Consider the following 23,441-nt stretch of genomic DNA (forward strand, 5'->3'; position numbering starts at 1 on the left):
GATATTACAACATTACCGAGGATATCCTGCCATGACTGTAACACCCGTTTGGTATGCAAACCTATTGGAGGACTCCTGAAACTGTGCCAAGAACCGGGAAGACCTTACTGTAATAATGGTATTTGTTCTGCAGCACCCACTCCAACATGCGGTTGAGGTTTCCACTACTTCATACTACATACATGCTAATAATTAAAGAATTTCATACATTCATACGAGTTTGATTATAAATCCTCATACCTATCTAAATTAATATCTGCACAAATAAAAATTGAAAACAAAATTTATGAACGATGCGGGACTAAAAATCGCAACCTCTCGCGTTCTGTGCGAGCGCTTTTCCAGGTGAGCCATACATTCAAGTGACGTAAAGTTCATAAATCTTGAAAAGTCTTTGTTCAAATCTCAGGTTGTGGCTCCATCTACAGGATCTACTTTACAGTTGATAACCTGCTCAACCCAAAAATTTGCATATTAGGAGAGTTACTTGAGATGTCGCTCTTTCAAATCTAAACAATTTGTTATTTTTTAAGGTGATAACCCTCACTTCTTGGATTTTAACGCGCCTTTTTCTTTCAATAAGTCACCAGTAATAAAAAAAGCTATTGTTCTCAGGTGGTGCGGTAATTAGTTGGAGCGCAGCGGAGACCAATACGTAATCTACGCCGTAGCTCTTTATAATAAATAGCTCTTTAGGAAATTTCCTCTCTACTCTTTTACATAGAGTATTAATAAAATTATATAACCAAAAAACATTAACTTAAAAAAAACTATTTAAAAAAAGCAGCATTTCTTGTATATTTAAATAAGGTTCAAATTTTATATACATATTATATAATCTGAATCTTGGAAACGGCTCCAATGATTTTAATGAAAAAAAAATTTAGTTTTATCCGTGTTTTAATGAGAAACAGCTACAATAACATTAGAATACAAAGGTAAATTTCGCCACTATATACAAGACTCAAATAGCTCAGATGGGACATTGGGTGATCCGGAAAGCAGAAGACCCCGGTTGAATCCCGATGTCCTATTAGTTTTTAATTGTTCAAGTTTTCTACCTTCTTAAAAATCCGAGCAAGGCTCGGTCTCTCGGTTTTTAATTACGGCAACTATTAGATGTTTGTGTGCGCGGCACCTTTACACTCAATACAATCTTCCAAATTTTGTAACAAACGTTTCGTGATATTTTACATTGAAATTATTAAATTACAAAATACTTACTGATGGTATGTGATCCCTGTGTCTTTGTTATTTCTTGTAGTATTCTTTTTACAAAGTTTTACTACGCACCCGGCATTTTAGTTTCAATTATTAGCGAAGTTTACCAAAACATTTAACAGCAGAGACCAATCCTTAATCTATGCTGTTTCTGATACGACGTCACTTTTTAGTGATTACCATCTTAAGAAGCTACATTACAACAATACACCAACCAATTTAGGAGCAATGCTATTTTGGGGTCAATGTAGAAAATTAAAGAGCTCTTCGAATCGAATCACCTCTCATGATAAATTCTGTAGAAGATATAGAATGAAGCGACGTCACTACACAACGCCTAGTTCACAGAGTTATTGGAATTACCAAGGCATAAAAGGCATTTATTTTCTCAAAATGGATTCCTTTATTCTTTCTTATTTTTAATTCTTTTTGATGTCATTTCTAATAACTACTAGATACTACTACCGCTTCGGAAACAAATGGCGCTCTGAGAGAGAAGAACCGCCGCAAAAAACTCTCCCAGCATTCTTTTTTTGCGGTCTTTTCAATAAAAATATACAATATTGTAGAGTCATTTCTATCGCTATAAAATAATCACAATCTAGTCCCACGCTGTCCGATCATTTAGATATTCAGCAGTGGAGTAATAGGATTTACGACAGAGCCATTTTTTCACAAAACATTTAAATTTAATTATAGATAATGCCTGAACAGTGGCTGGGACGTTATTGTAGAAGTGTTACATTTGCCCAAGATTTGATGCATTAAGGGGATTGTTATAGAAAAGTGGTAATACGGGGTATAAAATAATGGAAAGGTAACTTAACGCACAAACTTGAGCTTTCTAGGATATTTTTTAAGTAATCAACGTTCGTTTTATCCATTTCCTTTACAAGAGAAAGGCTTTGTTTGTGGTACAATACAATATCTTCCGTACTCATTTACATAAAAATATATTTTGAATTCATCCAGCATATATTTTTTTTTTCAAATACCAACATCCGTCTACAAGGACCTGTATACTGCGCCCAGCTGGGGGTTTACTTGCACACACATTCGTGAATCCCATGTTTCGAGAGAACCGTCTGATTCCATACAGCCTACTCCTTTGTTTTTGTTATTTTATCTACACCCATGCTTTAAATCCTCTATTAAAGATTCTGAAACAGTTAGCTTATTGCAAACATTAAAACACCCAATGTTCTAATAACCATTACATCATCCAAACGAGTGTCGTAATGTTGTACTGAATTTCATAACAACACTCCTATTTTTTTTTCAATCTCTTCATGCTCAAAGAGTTTTAACAGAAAGCCACATTGTTATTGCTCGATGCATGGTATATGTATGAATTTCAAAAAAAGAACATTTTCGTTTACGCGCGTTCCACCCTACCAGAACGTCGCGCGCCGTAAAAAAAATAGGTTATTCGAATCCCCGCCATTTTTCTTGGATATTTTTATTGCTTTGTTTACAAAAAATGAGTGATTCATTTTAAACGCTGCAAAAGAACATAATATTCATGTGAATTTTAGTTATTGCACTAAACAAAATGTAAATTACTACTAAGATAAATAATTCTTTCATTAATACTTAGTTTATTTGTTTATAATCAGTAATTGAAGATATTAGATTACTACTAGGACTGGCTGTTTTAATGTTAGCAGTAAGCTGTTTCAGAATCTTTAAGAGGATTCATATTATGGGTGTAGATAAAGTCTTGTATGCAACTGTTGATAATTAGGTATTAAAACACTCATGTGATACTATTATCACACTCGGCTTCGCCTCGTGAGATAAATCCACATTCGTGTTTTAATACCCCTTATAACACAACACTTGCATAAATAACTATATGTTACACGCATTCTTTGTATGTGAAATCATTACCAGAAATACAAAAAGTAAACATTCCTCATATTCGAGTTCGATAGTTTCGATCAAATAGTTTACTAAACAGAGTGAATTTTGTTGATTTTTGAAGTGAAAACTTCTTTAACGTGGTTGTGATTTGTAAGTCGATGAAACGAAAAATCGAGACAGTAAAAGGAGACAGACAGTCACATAAAATCCATGAGATTTCGTTGGAGAAAATGAGATAGGAAGCATTATACAGTGTTTCGATACCAGGCGATCATAGTTGAAGAAGAGATTGTCTTATGTATGATGCAATATACTTTAACATAAGTATGTCTTTCATAGCCAATGACGCTCTATGTATATAACGTCATTGTTCAAAGCAGTTGAAATCATGTGTCACCCTGTCAACATGTACCAGGATTTCATATGCAGCTTAGAGGTTTAATGTAAATTTTACATCGGATACAGCGCTTCCATTGCTTGAGTTTTTGGCCGGCACATTTAATTTAAAATGTGCAGCAGTCGCACTATATCAACAACAATATCAAAAACAGTAATTGACGCAGTATTTCAAAGATTAATTGAGTTTTGATTACTTTGAATCGTAAGTCTCTTGTATCATTTATCGAAAATGTTAGCTCGGAGTCTGTAAAAATCTATCTAATATATACGAATAAACTGTAAAATAATTATCAAACTTTGTATCACTATGATCAATACTAAAACCTACAATTATCCTCGTCCCGAAATTTAACATTCGTCTCATCTTGAAGCCAAAAGTTTTGAAGGCTTCAATTCTACCATGTGTGAATTCTTTTCTTTTACCAAATTTAAAAGAATTTCATCAAACCTCGTTGATAGATAATTATTTATATTATATTTTAAAAATAAGTTGCAATACATCAAATTAACTACCATTTTCTTAATAACCCTCGATATTTATTATTTCAATTTGAGAGCTTCTATCAACTCTACGATACGAGTACTCACAAACCCGCGGAATCTGTACAACGTTTATATTTGTAATGTAAATATTTTCTTTACATGTTTGTTCCCCAGTGTATTGGTAAGTACCCATTATTTAGAAGATATAAATTTTTAGAGGAATTTCTATCGTTTTTCAATTTACATTCCAGCGTTTGTAATTTACATATACAAATTTAAGTGTTTATGTCAATGACATTCTTATGTACAGTCAGCGTCAAAAATTTAGCGTCACCCATTGTATAATACATCGATTCACCGAAAGTAACCAAGTAGTAGTCAAATATATCGGGACACCATAAACACTATAAACATAGCTATTTTTAAAGCACCAAATGTATCGCTACACACAAATCGCGAAACAATAGAACCACCCAGTGTTCAAAACAATGAATACATTTGTGGAAAATGAACTTTCGACGAAAGTATATTGATTCAAATTAGAATGTCGTCAAACTTCAGTTGACATAGTGAATCGATGTATCGGTGTTACCATGTTTTTGAATACAATGGATGACGCTTCGATCTTTTTGATGCTGACTGTACATAAAATGTCATTGGTTTGTGTAAATGTTTTTTAAAGTGACCCATTTCAATGAACTGCCAAAGAATATAAGCAAAATAAAGCGGGAGCCCCCGACTTTGCTCTAGCGATTGTAAGTTATTGTTATATATTCGACGCTCTGTAAGTCGGCAACGCTCTTATTATTCCTCTGGTGGTATATATAGAGTGATCACATACCACCAGGTGAACCCTATGTATGCTCGTTTGTTCTCCTCTTCCATAAATCTTAAAAGTATTTTACTGAAAATATATTATGACACGGAACACTTAACATATTGATGGGTAGTATTGAATGATGTGGGAATAAATTTTTGTTTCAAAAAAAGTGCAGGTCCACATATGAAGTATTGCTGTCATCTCTGGTCTGGCACACCCTAGTAACAACTCGACCCATTTGACCGCATGCTACGAGCTTTCTGGTTCGGTGATTCCGGGACGATACGTCATGGGTACCTTCAAAATAAGCCCGTATACCACCTGTGATTCCTCTGGTGTTGCAAGATAATGTACCCGTACGCTCGTTTGTTCTCTTTTTCCTTAAAAAAAATGAATATGTTGAGTATAATCAGATAAAAAAACATGACGTGTGCAATTCATACGTGGTAGAAGTGAAGTTTTCAAAAATTTTTGCTTCAAGGTAATGAGACGAATGTAAAATTTCGGGAAGAGGATAATTGTAGGTTTTAGTAATGATTGTAATCATAGTGATGCAAATTTTGATAATTATTTTACATTTTATTCGCATATATATTATGTAGATTTATTCAGACGCAGAGCTTACATTTTCGATAAATGATACAAGAGGCTTATGGTTATTAAATAATGAAATAAATACGTTGGTCTTAATATGGTAATATCTTTGGAATACTGCATCAATTACTGTTTTGATTTTGTTGTTGATAAAGTGCGACTGCTGCACATTTTCAAATTAAATTTGGCGTCTAAAATCTCAATCAACGGAATCTCTGAATCCGATGAAATATTTACATTAAAACCTCTAAATTGCATTTTATGAAGTCCTGGTACATGTTGCTAGGATGACACATGATTTCAAGACATTACTATCACCGCTACCATTCTTATGTTCTCCTGGTGTCTATGTAGTAATACGTCTACGCATGTTGTCAGAATATACTAAGGTAAACTAGCGTCATACATATGACAATCTCTTCTTGAACTATGATAGCCTGGTATAATTTTTCCTATCTCATTTTCCCCCGCGAAATCTTATGAATTTATGTGTCTGTCTCTTTTTACTGTCTCGCTTTTTCGTTTCATCAACTTTCAAGTTGCAGCGATGTTAAAGAAGTTTTTACTTTAATATACCTCGTACTATATATTTTGTAAAACAAAACCTATCTTTAACTAATCTATTATGAAAACAACAAAACATCTGAACATAATAACATTTCCTAGTCGAATACGTCAAGTTCTATACGAATCGTGTTTTCGCATTATTCAATTTGCGTAATTCACAATAACTTATTCATAATTCTTCTTCCAAACAATTTAATAGAGCTCTGCACTGCATAATAATTTCCATTTCAATTCTACCCTGTCAGTATATAAGGTTGGTTAATTAGATCACACAGCAAGATACAGTTCTGTTCTGAAACGATTAAGAAGTGGAAATTAAAGGCAATGGGTCTTAGAGCGGTTTATTTTTATTTCCTCTGTGCATTTGTAAGTATAATAATCTATCTTTAAAGGCATAAAAGCCATTTATTTTCTCAAAAAATAATTATTTTAGATGTCATTTCTAATATACTACATACTACTACCGCTTCAGAAACAAACGGCGCTCTGAGAGAGATGCAGCGGCCGCGGCGCAAGAAACTCTCCCAGCATTCTTTTTTTTGCGCTCTTTTTAACAAAATATACAATATTGTACTGCCATGCCGAATATCTACTACTGTACTATCTATAGTACTACTGTACGATTTATGACAGAACCATTTAAAAAAAAAAACATTTAAATTTATTTATAGATAATGCCTGAATAGTGCCTAGGACTTTATTATAAAAGTGTATACATTTACCCTTCAAAGCTATTATGTATCATATGAAGCCTACTAGAATTAGTTATAAGTAATCTTCTTTCTCGGCCGATATTTCGCGCATGGCTGCAAAACAATTTTGCCATGTCGTATATTCTATTACAATGGATTTGTACAATACAATGCCTGAAATAATATTTCCTTATATTCCTTTCAAAAATATCAAATAATACAAATTGTAGAAGCTAACTGTGTGTACGGTCACCTAGAAGGTCGGCAATGCTCCTGTGATTCTTCTGGCGTACGAGAGAGTATGGATTAGTGCGCTCGCTAGTCGTACTACACCATTTAAAAAAATCGAACTGCTTTTGATTTTAAATTTAAATATACGTAAGTCACATTAAAAGTATTGCGTAACTTAAAAAAACAACATGTTATAACCAAAATATTATGTTTATTGCTTTTTAAAATACTCTCCATAACATTTTATACAATTTTTCATGCGAGCGAACCATTTTTTAAAACAGGAGGTCCACAGATCTGAAGGCATGTTTTCTTCGTGCGTCCTCCTCCTCGCGTCGGTTTCCTCAGTGCTGAGGGTCGTGATCATCTCGACAGAGTACTTTTTTGCGTATTATTTGCCGCCATCTGCCCCTGTCGGAAGCAGAGTGTAAAGCGTCGTGGACAGTGGTTTCAAGGGCAGTACGAATCTGATCGGTCCATTGCATGGGGCTCCTTCCTCTTGGTCTTCTTCCCTCCACCTTCCCTGTTACCATCAGTCTCACCAGGTTGTCTTCATCCCTTCTGGCGTTGTGACCGAAGTATTCTAGGACCCTACGCAAGCAGATGGTAGAGAGCCTAGTCACAATGCCCAGCTGTTTCAGGATCGACACATTAGTTCGGTGTGCTGTCCAAGGTATGCCCAACATCCTTCTCCAGCACCACATTTCGAAGGCATCGATTCGTTTTCGGTTGGCTTTCTTTAAAGTCCATGTTTCAGCGCCATATATGAAAATGGAAAACACCAGTGAACGCACAATATTGGTCTTGGTTTTTATGCTGATGGTTCTACTCTTCCATATTTTCTCTAATTGTGACATGGCGGCTTTTGCCATGCCGATCCTACGACGAATCTCTCCCTTGCAAGAACCATCGCTGCAGATTTCAGAGCCCAGGTATTTGAATCTGTTGACCATTTCTAATTGTAGTGTTCCGGTAAGCTCCAACCTGCCAGTCCGATCCACAACCATAACCTTTGTTTTAGACCTGTTTATAGCGAGACCCAGCTCAGCGCTGACGCTCCCCATCCTGCTAAGAAGTTCATGCAATTTAGCTTCGATGGCCGCCAACAGAGTGATGTCGTCAGCATAGCGTAAGTTTGTGAGTTTATGCCCGCCAATGTTGATTCCACCACTCCAGCCGTCGCAGGTCTTTCGTACGATGTACTCGCCGTATACGTTGAACAGGATCGGCGAAAGTATACCTTGTCGAACTCCCTTTTCAAAACCAAAAGGGCCCAAAGTCACCTGGTCAACCTTCACAATTCCTTGGCTGTTATAATATAATGCCTGGATCAGTGCTGTTAGGTGATTAGGTACGCCAAGCTCACCAAGTACCCTCCACAATCAATTCCATTCCACGCAGTCGAAAGCCTTGCTGTAGTCCACAAAACACATTACCATTGGGGTGTCAAACTCGTAGCATTTCTCCACCAGTTGTCGCACGTTCAGGATTTGCTCTCTGGTACCTTTTCCCTTGACGAAACCAGCCTGCTCCTGTGAGATCTGCCAATTGAGGTGATATCGAATCCGGCCGTTGATCACATGAAGCAATACTTTGCTGGCATGTGATATTAGCGCGAGGGTGCGGTAGTTTTCACAACTCCTGGTGGACCCCTTCTTGTGCAGTGGTAATATTGTTGATTGTGTCCACTCTTCAGGCCAAAAGCCGTCTTGCCAGACCTTGTTGCAAATACTATGCAGTGCGTCAACCCCCGAGTCACCCAAAGCTTTGAGAACTTCAGCTGTTACCTGATCAGGTCCTGGCGCTTTTTTACACTTAAGTTTTTGTAATGCGGCTGTTATTTCGGACCGTAAAATGTTTGGCTCCAACTCTAGGGACGCCCAGTCTGTGCGACTGTCAACCACTGGAGATGACTTTTTGTATAGCTGCTCACAGTATGAGCGCCATCTCTCTGCTATCCTGTCAAGTTCCATCAGTGGTCTACCATCGGGGTCCTCTATGACCCATGATTTGGGTTTGAACTGCCTGCTTAACAAACAAACTCTTTTAAACAAGTCTGCTGTTTGTAACTTATTTGCATGCGATTCCACTTCACTGCAAATGTTGGTGATAAAGTGGTTTTTATCAAGGCGACAGCTTTTCTTTCCTTCACTACGGCAGCGTTCTGCAGTCCTTTGATTTTGGTCTCCTTCCTCCTCTGAATTAGATTCCATGTGTGCTCTGAGATCCATGTCGTCCTCTTATGATCTTTATTGCCTTTAGGGACAAGTTGCTTAAGGGAATCATTCATAATCGCTTTAAGATGTTTCCATTGTGAATTGACGTCAGTGGTATCAGTCAGTGGGGCCTCGGCCAGTCTTTCCTCGGTTAGGTTCCGGAAGCATAGTTGCTGTGACGGGTTCAGGGATCTAGTCACGGGGCGTGAGGACTTATGGTTCACCTTTAACCGCAGAGAAAACACAGCCACCAACAACACATGGTCAGAGCCACAATCAGCACCAGGGAATGTTTTTACATTTTTGACAGATGACCTCCAGCGGGTATTTATCATAATATAATCGATCTGGTTTCTGTATCGCTCCCCAGGAGATCTCCAGGTATAGAGGCGTCTTGGGTGATGCTAGTAGAGAGTGTTCATGATGGCGAGTTTTCTTCCTAAACAGAACTCCGCCAATTTCTGTCCACGCTCGTTCCTGATGCCCAGGCGATACCTTCCAACAATACCCGAGGAGTGTGTGCCAGGTTCGCTTTTGCCAATCTTAGCATTCCAGTCGCCGATGATGATAGTTATTTGGCGGCCAGGTATATCATCAAGCGTTTTTTCTAGGGTCCCGTAGAATTCGTCAATATCTTCATCGGACGCTGTCGAAGTGGGAGCATAGACCTGTACGATATTGAGTAGACATGGTTTCGTATTCAGCTTCATTGTGATAATTCTGTCAGATATCGGATTATAGCCGAGGACATATTTGTTCATTTTAGGTGGTAACAGGAAGCCGACTCCATTTTTACTGCAACTGTCATTCCCCGAGAAGTATAAAGTGCTCCCCAAAGTGGACCTGAAATGGCCTTGCCCGCGAAGATGAGTCTCGCTAACACCCAAAATCGAGATATTAAGGCGTTCTCTTTCCTCATCCACGATGCTTAATTTTCCTGGGTGCAGTAAACCCCTGGTATTCCAGGTACCAATACGATGTTGAGAAAGTAATGAGTCTCTAATTCCAGTTATTTTAATTCCACTAGTATTATTTCTTCCTTCTGAGGCCCAGTGGTCCGCGTCATCGGAAGCTTCGGTAGCATATTTCACACTATTCGGCCCGGGAACCGAGTAGCGCCGGGCGTCAGCCGGGTCGTCCAACAAACAATTCACGTTTCCTCCTATATGCATAATGAGATGATTTTCTTGGGAGATTAGCATGGTGGGTTCCCACGTCCTTCCATGTCAGTCTTTTTGAGGGTATTTAATTCCTCAAGGTCACTGCTGGCCTAAAGATGGGTTATTTGCCGCCGCCCAATACTCGGCGTTGACGTTTTCTAGTTGCATTGTCACTTACAACCAAACCCTCCTCTTTTCTCATCCGGGCTTGGGACCGGCAACGGCAGAGTTAAATTGTTTCATAGCAGAATAGCATTCTTCGTGCGTATTGAACGCTATCACTGCCTCTTCGGAATTGGTAAAAGTGAAACCTCTCATCAAATCTTTGATTTTGGGGAAAATACAGAAATCACAGGTTGTTAGGTCTGGGCTATGTTCAAGATGGCTGAAGAGTTCTACCTTTTCCGAAGCTAAAAATGACTTAATTTTGTTGGCCCTGTGTGAAGAAGCGTTGTCATGATTTCGTTGACGGCAGTTGAAGGCCGTCCTTCACAAAATTCGTCTTGTAAAGAAACCCGACCTAACCACTGCCTCACGGTGCTCAAGCAAGGTGCTTTGACAAATGATTTTCCGCCAATTGATTTTTTATTACTAAGAAGGTTGCAACGTTTCAATAAATATAACATTCGAAATTCAAATAATTCCGATTAGCTAGAAGCGCTAAACTTTTAGTGTGCTCCATGTATATACACATTACTGCCGTCACATTAGACGCCCTTGTGGTATCCATAATCTAGCCGGCATCCTGAGCCTCCCACTGGTCCCCTCCATCTAGTGTCCTGATTTCTGATTCCAGTGAACTCCTAAACTAAATACGAGAATTTATTGACGCACGGTTCGACAGTTCTGCTATGAAAAAATTTCATTATAACAACAGGGGCATATTTTACGAAATAATTCTTTATGTTATGAAATGTTATTGACAAATGCATAAAAAACAGAATTTTATTTATATAAATAATATTTTAATTTTCAGGTGTTAGTGGATTTTATATTCGCTGATAAGTCAAATGAAACCCAAGAAAATTTATCATTTCCATCATTCCCCCCCAACCCTTTTGGTTTTGACTTCAGCCAATTAAGTCAATACATTCCATTCCTCAACGGTCAAGGGTCACGGCACGCACGAGATGTGAGCGCACAAGAAGACAGCGACGAGTCGAACGAAAACCATGACAGATTTTTTACCTCGAGATTAATTAGCTGTAATTACACTGCACAGGTAATCCCTGCTAATATTAGAAATGTGAATGAAAGTTTTTTTGTTACGCTTTCAAGCCTTTATTATCGTGAAAAGGGTTTGAAGGTGTATGAAATAGGTGACGAACATTTATATGGAAGTTCTACATTATCGAAATCGTGGGATGACTGCAGGAAAGAATTTCTTAAGACTGTGGTAGAATTGAAACTTCACCAGACAAAGTTTAAAAACACAATTCAAAGTTCCAAATAAATTATTTCAACGAAAATTAATAAAATTAATTTTCAAGAAAACATTCACAAAAATGTTGTTTAAAAATATTCCATCCTGTCCAACATATGTCTACTGTGGTAGTAGTGTAGTAATTGTAGTCGGTTGTGATCACCCACATTCTAGTGACTAGCTATTATTTGAAGTTTTATAATAACAATAAACCAACTCAATGTCAATCAACGGCCCATGGAGCCCAAAGGCGCGGAGAATGTACAAAGTACTATCTTCTCCCCTCAATAAGGCTACTGGTAAACCAAGGCCTGGAAGCTGTTTCGGTCAACGGATCAGCTTAGCTCTCCAACGTTGAAATGCTGCCAGTATGTTTGGTACGCTTCCCCGTACTTATAGTTTTAATTTTATGTAATCATAGTATTGTAAATATAGTTTATGTACACCCATGCTTTAAATCCTCTATTATAGATTCTGAAACAGTAGCTAATTGGCAACATTAAAACACCCAATGTCCTAATAACCGTTACATCATCCAAACGAGTGTTGTAATAAAATTCAGTACATCATTACATCACCCGTTTTCATTACAACACTCCTTTGGATGATATTATGGTTACTAGGACTGGTTTTTTTAATGTTAGCAGTAAAATAACTGTTTCAGAATATTTTATAGAGGATTCATATTATGGGTGTAGATAGTATTGTATGCAACTGTTGATAATTAGTATTAAAACACTCTTGTGATACTATTCTCACATTTCTGTTTTAATACACCTTATTACACAACAGTTGCTTAAATTACTATTTAAACATATAAAGTATATTTTTATTTATTTATTTATTTATTTATTCATGTATAGGAAACAAACAGTATTATGCTTTAATATTAACAAATCTTAAAACTCACACTTTCACCAGTGAAGTTTCCAACAATTTATACGACACTTTTAGTTTAAAGGTAACCAACGGTCAGATAAAACCACAAAATAGAAGTAATAGAAATTAACAACTAATTACAAGCTATATAAGTTACACAATACTACACACGCCTATGATACAATTACAGTTACAAATGAGTTAAGGATACAGAAAAAAAATATAAGAATGGGGTTAAACAATTCAGTAATTATTTTAATTATCACATACCAGTGAACTGAAAACATTATGTGGAATTAATAAGAATTTAATTATTAATGATGCAATTTTCAGCCCGGGGCATCATGTTCAACCTGCAGACAAGCTTTACTCTGTCTACCAAGCAACGTTGGACTCATTAGACCTTGCTTATTCTACTGCAACAATGGACACTGCTCTTTCATACCTGGATCAGCCTGTACCAATTCTACGAACTAATATATCTCATGTTATAGTCGATCGAATTATTGTATATGTTATAAAATTGTTGTAAAAATAGGTGTTGTAGATATTAAAGTTTTTTGTTTGAATGTACACACATTTTAACTATTGAAATGTCCCTTAATCTTCAATTTATTTTTCTTAGTACTGACATGTAAAGTTGGAAGCTCATTATTTCACCAGTAGCAGACTCCATTGCACAGGATGCCGGCTAGATTATGGACTGTAATGTATAAGCATTACTGTGATTCAGTCTGAAGGGCGCCGTAGCTAGTGAAATTACTGGACAAATGAGACTTAACATCTTATGTCTCAAGGTGATGAGCGCAATTCTAGTGCCACTCAGAAATTTTGGGTTTTTCTAGAATCCTGAGCGGCACTGCTTTGTAACGGGTAAGGCGTGTCAATTACCACCAGCTGAACGTCACGCTCGTCTCAAATCAAAATATATTATTGAAGGTCACATTTTTACAAAAGGGTGGTACATTAGATTGGCACATCAATGTTTTGTATAAAATACATAAGTTTTATACATTTTATACATAAGAAGACCAATATTAAAAATACAGATAATCCAATGTTTATTAGTATAACTATTTATTTCTACGTAATAACTAATACTCACACTTAGTCTAATTAAAAAAAAAATTAACAAAAAAACAACCCACTTCAAAAACACTATTCCAAAACAATAGATAACTATGTTATGGTAGATGACTTAAATATCCATAAAAAAGATTCGGCCGAGTATCCTTAATTTGCTCCTAAGAATTGAAGAGTTCCGTTTCTTTATCATGGATTCCGTAATCAGAACCTAACCAAACTCTCACGTAACTATGTTTAAAGTATATCCTTTCCAATAAGAAAAGAATCATCGAAATCGGTTGGCGCGATATTGAGTTATTCGTAAATTTATCATCCACTTTGCTATACGTATGCATAGCAAATTTAAGACTTTTATAGTTTTCTCATGGATGCCATTGTCAGATCTGAAACAAATTACCATTTAATGGGACCACACGGAAAGCACCAGCTTTCAAATAAAAAAAGAATTATCAAAATCGGTTCACCCAGTCGAAAGTTTTGAGGTAACAAACATAAAAAAAATAACATATCGACGAATTGAGAACCTACTCCTTTTTTGAAGTCGGTTAAAAATTCGGGTAAATCGTAGAAGCATTTTGAAACTACAAAATTTTTAAGAACTCTTTTAAATAGAGAAGGCTACTCTTTGTTTTAATTTCGTTAGGGATGTGATTATAAATTTTTATTACCATGTGGTGAGGGCTCGATGACACTAGTGACATACTTGTCCCTTATTGTCATTAGAAAAAAAGTTAACAGAGTCTGGCTAATGAAAGCTGTCCCAGGAATTAAACACAAAATTTTGACATGACAAACAATATCAAGATTGTATAGTCTGATCATTTGGTTTTGATACTTTGTTTTTATGTAAAAACTTTTTTTTAATGAAAATACGGGACGAGACGAGCAGGACGTCAAGCTTATGGTAATTGATACGCCCTGCCCATTACAATGCAGTGCCGCTCAGGATTCTTGAAAACCCCCAAAAATTCTGAGCGGCACTACAACTACGCTCGTCACCTTGATACAGACTGAAACACAGTAATGCTTACACATTACTGCTTCACGATAGAAATAGGTGCCGTTCTGATACCCATAATCTAGCGGGCATCCTATGCAAAGGAGCCTCCCACTAGTAAAAAACTGTTTTATTTTGGTTCATAGTAATTCTATTCCACGTACACGTGACATAATTATTATGAGCATACGTTCATCATTCATCGTCTTTACACAAATCCTATCAATATGGTATTTATTTTTTAATGTTTATAATTTATTTACTAAGAATATAATATACATTTTGATAAATATTTGTCCTCCAAAGCCGTCTAGACGGTTTGACTGGGGGATCGTACTGCCTCACTATATTATTTAATAACTATAGGTTATTATGTAACAAGAAATAAACATTTTAGCAACAAATACTTTCCAATAGATATTTTATTAACATAATATTTTTAAATTTAATTTTGTTAGGCCCGTTTCTAATCCCAATAAATACCCATTACATCTCAGATTAAGGATTGGTCTCCGCTGCGCTCCAACTTGATACCGCAGGCGTAGTTGAAAAGTGCGGCATCTAATACTACGCCCAAGTGGGCGTACTCGAGCCAGTTTGCTAATTATTGAAAGTTAAATACCGGGTTGCGTAAGAAATTGTAAAAATAATACTCCAACAAATAAGAAAGACACTGGGATCACATATTATCAGTAAGTATTATGTATTTTCTTAATTTTAATGTAAAATAACACGAAGCGACTGTTCAAAATTTGAAAGATGCCATTGAGTGTCAAGATGCAACGCACACAAGCACCTAATAGTTGCTGTAATATAAAAAAGCTATTGTTCTTAGGTAGTGCGGTATCTAGTCGGAGACCAATCCTTAATATAAGTTCCCATATTTTTTTTAAACCGGATGTGACAGCGTATTTACTACACTCGACAGGATAAGAAATAGTGAGATAAGGAAATGTTGTGGTCTGAAAGAAGATAGAGTGACAAAAATTGAGAAAGGTATGCTGAGATGGTTTGGACATGTCGAGAGAATGAATGAAGAACGATTGACGAAGAAAGTGTATAAGGCCAGTGTGAATGAAAGTGTTGGAAGGGGTAGACCTAGGCGGACGTCTTGAGATCAAATCAGGGACGTCTTGAAAAAAGGCCAGGTCAAGAGTACCCTAAACCGAAGAGTATGTATGAAAGGAATAATGAAAGTGGTCGAAGCGAAACAAGTATGTAAGTATCGTAGTAAGTGGAAAGGAGTGGTCTCTGCCTACCCCTACGGGAAAGAGGCGTGATTATATGTATGTATGTACACTGGTGAACGACTTCCGAAGGGTCTGAAACTAGTCGGTATCAACACCAAAGAATCGTAGGTAAAGCCGATTAAAAAAAAGAAAGTAAATATTTTTTTATGGAATTGTAGAACAAACTACCGTACCTCACGTCACGGGTCACCTTATGTTAAGTGATCACCGCCGCCCACATTCTCCTGCAACACAATGCACAAGGGAATCAAATTTATATTGAACACTCACCCAGTTAGTTTTTGCTTACTTAATTTTAAAACCACAATATTGACAAGAGTAAATCACAACGTCAATCTCTTTGCGATATGTTTGCAATACTTTTATCTACAGTGCCTACCTTGCTAGAAAATCAATGCACGCCCCTGTATACGCGCTTTTTTAGAGGTACCCATGTCGTATCGTCCTGGATATACCGCACAAGTAAGCTCATTCCACAGCTTGGTTGTACGTGGAAGAAAGCTCCTTGAATACTGCACTGTGAAGGACCGCCACAAATCCAAATGGTGAGGATGATATCCTATTTTGTGGCGTGTCGTGCGAAGGTGGAATTCAGCGGCAGGAATCAGGTCATACCACTCTTCGGGATATTCCCTGTGCTAAATGCGGTAGAAGACACAAAATGAAGCGATGTCTCTACACAACGCCATGTGATCTAGCCGTTCACAGAGCACTGGGTTCCCGACGATTCGAGCAGCTCTGCGTTGCACGTCAAGACTCATAACTGTTACATTAGGTGTGTGGGATAATTTAAACTCTGTGTATTGGGGGTTTGAGCTTTCGCATACAACCTGTCCTTGCTGCACTTATAGCAGGCCTGTCTCTCCTGTTTGGAGAGTTGAGTCTCCGTGGTTGTACCTCCAATCGGCACCTGCAAGACTGCAAGGAAGACGCTTGTCTCCGTCTGGTTCATCTGGGGCCTGCAGCCATCGGCCACAAGCCAGAGCAGTACTCTCCCACTACAAAGATTGGGCAGCAACTTATTTGACGGGCCCCATTTCTTTTTTATTTATTAATACGTTGATGACGAATATCTTCCTTTATTTCAACTAGAACCGTCACAACATTGTTATTAATTGTGCCAATAACATGAGCCCACTCACCTACATTATCTAGGTCACTATGTATCTTTCTTCGATATCCCTATATGAGTATATAAGACGTCTTATTGTATCATCTGCATACATATACACCCTACAGCTTTTGACCACCTTACTCACACCATTCACACGTATAATGTATTCAACAGGCCCGAAGACCGGACCGGTTGGTACACCAGATATGACAAGGGTCGATTCACCTGTCACTCCGTTCACACATGTCGTCAAGAGACAGTCTCGAGGTAGGTTCTGATCCAGTTCTTAAAAACAAAACACTACACCCTTATTATGTTCAATCTAGAATCAGCCTTACTTTATTTTTTTATTGTTCTTTATGTATATTAGATTTAATTGTGTGTCTTCAACCGCATTTATCACGGGGAGTGTTCCGAAGAGCTGTTTAACCTGATTCCTGCCGCCGAATTCCACCTTCGCACGACACGCCGCAAGTTAGGATATCATCTGGATGTGTGGCAGTCTCCGTTCGTAACGTACTACTAAGCTGTGGAATGAGCTTCCTTGTGCGGTGTTTCCGGGACGATACGACATGGGTACCTTAAAAATAAGCGCGTAAACCTTTCTTAAAGGTCAGCAACGCTCCTGTGATTCCTCTTGTGATGCAAGAGATTGTGGGCGGTGGTCATCACTTAACACCAGGTGACCCGTACGCTCGTTTGTCCTCCTGTTCCATAAAAAAATAAGATATTGATCAGGCATGTATATCTTAATATACATATTTCTTGTGTGCGTGTGTATGTCACTGAACTCCTCCTAGACGGCTGGACCGATTTTGAGGAAACTTTCTGTGTGTCTTCAGGTGGATTCGAGGATGGTTTAGACTCATAATTGAACTACCTCCTAAACGGCTTGACCGATTTTGATGATTTGTTTGTGTGTTCCAGTGAATTTGAGATTGGTTTAGATTCTCAATTCCGTCCATATAATATAATTATCCTGCTCATGTTTATTTTAGCGGACTCCTAACGGCTGGACCAATTTTTAAAATTTAAAACGTGTGTCCGAAATATCCGACAGGACAACGTCTGTTGGGTCCACTAGTTATATATATATATTATTGACACGGGAGTGGGTCAGGGATTGGAAATAATACTCCGCTTATAGAAACGAGTCTTTATTTGCGTTCACTTTTTTCTGAACTTGCACTTCGCCGGTCTGCCGCTGTTCCTCTTGTGGGCGGCGGTACCTTCAACGCGTCACACTGCACCGAACACTACTTCTCTTCTGTCTTCTTCTTCTTAGAACACTTCCACTTTTCACTACTTCTTCTTTTCTTCTTCTTTACACTTTCGAGTCAGAACTAGAACTGCCGTAGGCCACGCTTAGTACGGCTTATATACCCCCGGATCCGTTCTATTTTCAAAATGATTCTCCCATTCCATCTTTAATTTAAATTGTACTAGAAAATTCTTTTAACTATTTTTATCCTGCTTACACATTTTCCATCCCTTTTTTTCTGTTCGATTTGATCCTGAACTTACTAGAAATTTCCTTTAACTTTACAAAACCCAAAAAAATCCATACACTGGTAGGTGTATCGAACCCGGGTCTACAGCGTCTAAAGTAAACACTTTTCCGCTGAGCTACGAGTATTGCTGACGGAGCTGTTGAAATTAACAATGTCTTGAAGTTTGACAACTGTCGTCATATACTTCGAAGGGTTGCTACGCAACACTGCCCCCTCCCAAGACATGATCGTCCCGATCATCGTTGCTTCCGTAGTACTTAGCCACCCGATCGACATGTACGATTTTCGGGGGACTTCGAGGGGTACGCTGGATCCTGAGAGTCACATCATTTATCCTTGTGATTACTTTATATGGTCCCTCCCAACTTGGTTGGAGCTTCGGAGACTTCCCCTTTCGCCTTACAGGATTGTGTAACCAAATCAGGGTTCCCTCTTCAAAACTAGGAATATTAGCTCTTCGATCGTAGCGGGTCTTCATCCGTTCACTTGCCTTAAGCCCAGTTGTTCTAATTTCCTCGTAGATGTCATCCATCTTTTTCCGTAACTCATCCACATATTCTGTTATACTTTTCGGAGTATCCGGTGGACAGCCTGAGAGTAAATCAGCTGGCAATTTCAATTCCCTTCCAATATTGGTGTACGCAGGAGTCACCGTTGTTGTCTCGTGTATTGCGCTTCTATACGACATAAGAAACAGTGGAATGTACTCATCCCAGTTATCCTGATGACTGTCCACTACTTTTGCCAGATGTCGCTCCAATGTTTGGTTAAACCTCTCCACCATCCCGTCCGACTGTGGATGATATGGCGTAGTTCTGGTCTTATGGATTCCCAAGATCTTGCAAACTTCTTGAAATACTTGTGACTCGAAGATCCGCCCTTGGTCACTGTGCAACTCCAAAGGCACACCGAATCTGCAGAAAACTTCATTCACCAGCTTCGTCGCAACGGTAACTGCTTCTTGATTCGGTAGAGCAAATGCTTCCGGCCACTTCGTGAAATAATCCATCACCACCATTATGTAACGGCTTCCAGCTTTGGTGACTGGAAACGGTCCGGCTATATCCAGAGCTACTCTCTCCCACGGAGCCCCAACATTATACAACTTCATAGCTCCTCTGCTCCGGGTTTGAGGTCCTTTGACAGCTGCACAACTCTTGCATTTACGGCACCAGTCTACCACATCATCACGGCAATGCAACCAGTAAAATCGTTCTTTAATTTTTATGAAAGTTCTTCTTATTCCCAAATGTCCACCTGAAGAACCATCGTGATAAGCTCTCAGGATCTCGTTCACCTTCTCCCTGGGAACGACCAGTTGCAGATGGCAATCCTTTCCTTGCGGGGTTTCCCATTTCCGGCAAAGCAACCCGTCATGCATCACCAAACTATTCCATTGTGCCCAGAGACTCTTGGTAGCCGTACTGTGTCTAGCCACTTCAGACCATTTTGGTTTAAGTGATCCACTTGCTAGCCAATGTAAAAGTGGTTGAAGATCCTTATCATTTTCCTGAGCTCTCCTCATTGCATCGTTGCTCCAGTTCCCATCGATCGAATCTGTTCTGATCAGTCGGATTATTGGATTTTCTTTCTCCTCCTGACGAATGCAATGTTTGCATTCCGTCGGACAAGGTCTTCTAGATAAAGCATCTGCGTTTCCATGAGTTTTTCCTCCTCGATGTTCGATTTCAAAGTCATACTCTTGAAGTTGCTCAATCCATCTGGCCACTTGTCCTTCCGGATTCTTGAATTCTAGTAACCACTTCAAGGCGGCATGATCAGTCCTTACGAGGAATTTGCGACCCAACAAGTACTTTTTAAAATGTTGTAATGTCTTCACCACGGCAAGTAACTCCCTACGAGTTACACAGTAGTTTCTCTCCGGCTTCGATAAAGATTTGCTAAAGTATGCAATTACAACTTCTTGATCTCCCCTCTTCTGAGATAACACTCCACCAATTCCAGAATTGCTAGCATCAGTATCTACTATGAATCTTCCCTCCGTGTCAGGATATCCGAGGATAGGTGATTCACATAGTCGTTTCTTTAACTCTAAGAAAGCTTGTTCGCAGTCTTCATCCCAGAAAAAGGCTCTTTTCTCCTCCGTCAGTCGATGTAAGGGCTTAGCAACATCGGAAAACCCTTTCACAAAGCGTCGATAATAAGAGCATAGTCCTAGAAATGCTCTCACATGTGTCTTTTCTGTCGGCGTCAGCCAGTCTTTGACAGCACTTATCTTGGCAGGATCCGTCGCAACGCCTTGCTCCGAGATAACGTGCCCCAAGTAATTCACCTGACGTTGAAAGAAGGAACATTTCTTTCGACTCAACTTCAAGTTGGCACCCTGCAGTTTTGCGAAGCCTTTTTCGAGCTTCTTAAGATGATCTTCAAAACTTCGTCCCATAATGATTATGTCATCCAAGTAGACAAGGCAGGTTTCTCCCAACATACCTGCCAGCACATACTCCATCAACCTTTCGAAAGTAGCTGGGGCGTTGCATAGTCCGAAGGGCATTGTTTTGAACTGCCATAATCCTTTTCCGATTGAAAAAGCCGTCTTCTCCTTGTCTTTGGGGTCCAGATCAACTTGCCAGTAGCCACTTTTCAAATCCAGAGTAGAGAACCACGTCATGCCACAAAGTGAATCTAAGGTGTCATCGATTCTTGGCAATGGATAACTGTCCTTCTTAGTAACATCATTCAGACGCCGATAGTCCACACAAAATCTAGTTGATCCATCCTTCTTCTTCACCAGAACCACTGGAGAACACCATGGACTCGACGACGGTTCTATCACACCATTTTCTTTCATATCCCGAATCATCTCTTCCACTTCTTGTTCGCGTGCAAACGGAATACGTCTTGGTCTTTGCCGTATCGGAACAGTGTCTCCTGTGTCGATCTTGTGTTTCACCAAACCAGTTCTTCCGATGTCCCCGTCGTTCTTTGAGAAAATCCCGGAGTAGCGTAGCAGGAAATTTCTCGCTTTTATTAACTGTAGCTTGGTAAGATTGTCCTTACAGCCATCCAGAAGTGTCTGTATGTTTACATCCTCGTTTGCAGCTACGGTCTTCCTCCCTTCTTCACACTTTCTTAACCAAGCTATCTCCTCACAAGCTCCGATCACTGTTCCCTTCCTAATGATTTGCTTGTTCTCATGAGGATTAAACACGGGAACCATCGCAATCTGAGAGTTACCCACAACAGTCCTGGCTGGGATCCATGTCGTGTCCGATGTCTCTCTTTCTATTATAGCGCATTTACAAGGTCTTCCTCTGTCATCCCTTGGCAGGACTACCGGGACTAGGGTCTGCGATCTCGGATTTAAAGTAGTGTCTCTTAAGCACAACACTTTCCCAACAGTTCCACCTTTTATTGGAATTTCTTCACCTCCATGCTTCAATATACCATGTTTCATGTCAATGGTACACTGATGATTTCGAAGAAAATCCAACCCAATGATGCAGTCATCTGTGATATCCGCTATTACCACTTTTTGCCAGTACAACGTATCCCCGAGTTTCATGGCCACGACCTTCTCTCCCCGGACTGGTATGCGCTGGCCTGTAGCTGTTGTCAGTGTTAAGTTTACATTTTCTCGCATATATCGTCTTCCGATGCTCTATAGTCTCCTTTGGTTAACGACTGTACGTGAGGCTCCCGTATCCAAAGTGAAACGGCAAGATTTTCCATTTATCATTCCTTCTATAACCAAAGTGTTTCCGTCACATGCTTGCTTCACGAAGATCCTTGGGGCTTTCCTTTTACCGGCCAGTGCCCACCCCGCTGCTCTGGCCTTTTCCTGTTGCTCCAGCGGTGACGTTGAGATTGTCGCATCCTCCCTACCTTGCGTTGTGCGCTCACGTCTGGGGCAAGTGCTCCTGAGGTGTCCTCGCTTCCAACAGCCGTAGCATACCGGGTTGTATTCTCGCATTCGGCTGGAATCTGCTGGTAAAATTTCGCGGAGTCTCAACGCCCGAGAATCGTGGCGAACCGCTTCCACTTCCAACGCATGTGCCACCGCTTCCTTTAAACTAGTATGATGACTCAATCGTACGGCTGCTCTTACTTCGGCGTCCCGTATTCCATCGATGAACACTTGGAGCAACATTTCTTCTATTGCAGCTGGTGACGACTGATATGCTTTACGCACTAGCTTCTCAGCTTCCACGGACCACTGCTGCAGAGTTTCGTTGGCCCTTTGACTGCGGTCCTTAAGTTGCGCCCGATACACATGCTCAAGGTGTTTATCGCCATAACGTGCCTCCAACGCGTCAAGAAGTTCTGTGTATGTCACTTCCTGCTTCCCAGCGCCGAGTGCTTCCAATACGGAGAGTGCTTCGTCACGGAGCGCTAGTGTGAGGGCAGAGTGCGCTTCTTGGTCACTCCAACCGCAGGCTCTTCTGACCGTCTCCAATTGTAGCTTAAAGGCAGCCCAGGAAGACTTGCCATCGTAGGGAGGAACTTTTAAATTTCTGCTCGATGTGGTTCCGCAGGAAACTCCTGTGTTGACTGAAGGACACGCGACCCTCCCACTGAGCTGATTAATGGTAACTTCCATCTCTCCCATCTTCCGTTGAAAGTTCTCTTCAACTTTGTCCATCTTCTTTTCCACACTATCAATCCGGGCGATCTCTTTTTCCACAGCGTCAATACGGGTGGAGTTTTTCTGCACAACGGATAAAATGTCTTTGGAGAGGCCTTCATGCAGGCCTCGCAGCTGCTCCTCCTGTCGGCGTGCTTGTTCCTCCTGTTGGCGCGCTTGCTCCTCTTGCAGGACCCGCAGCTGCTCCTCCTGTCGGCGCACTTGTTCCTCTTGCAAGGCCCGCAGCTGCTCCTCCTGTCGGCGCGCTTGCACTTGCATCATGGCGGCCATCTGCTGCATGAGCGCGCTGATGTCTACGGCAGGAGCCTGCGGTGCTGACACGGTCGCAC

The 23,441-nt window shown here is 39.6% G+C and overlaps 1 long non-coding RNA gene across 1 annotated transcript; it reads left to right on the forward strand.

Annotated features, from left to right (window-relative positions):
- The first annotated feature begins 6,177 nt into the window (after positions 1 to 6,177).
- Positions 6,178 to 13,121, forward strand: LOC126966038 (uncharacterized). Its single transcript, XR_007729644.1, has 3 exons — positions 6,178 to 6,313; positions 11,223 to 11,468; positions 12,882 to 13,121. It is a non-coding gene; the product is annotated as an uncharacterized LOC126966038 (long non-coding RNA).
- Positions 13,122 to 23,441: the final 10,320 nt, after the last annotated feature.

This window comes from Leptidea sinapis, chromosome 9, assembly GCF_905404315.1.
Source record: "Leptidea sinapis chromosome 9, ilLepSina1.1, whole genome shotgun sequence".
NCBI classification, from domain to species: domain Eukaryota; kingdom Metazoa; phylum Arthropoda; class Insecta; order Lepidoptera; family Pieridae; genus Leptidea; species Leptidea sinapis.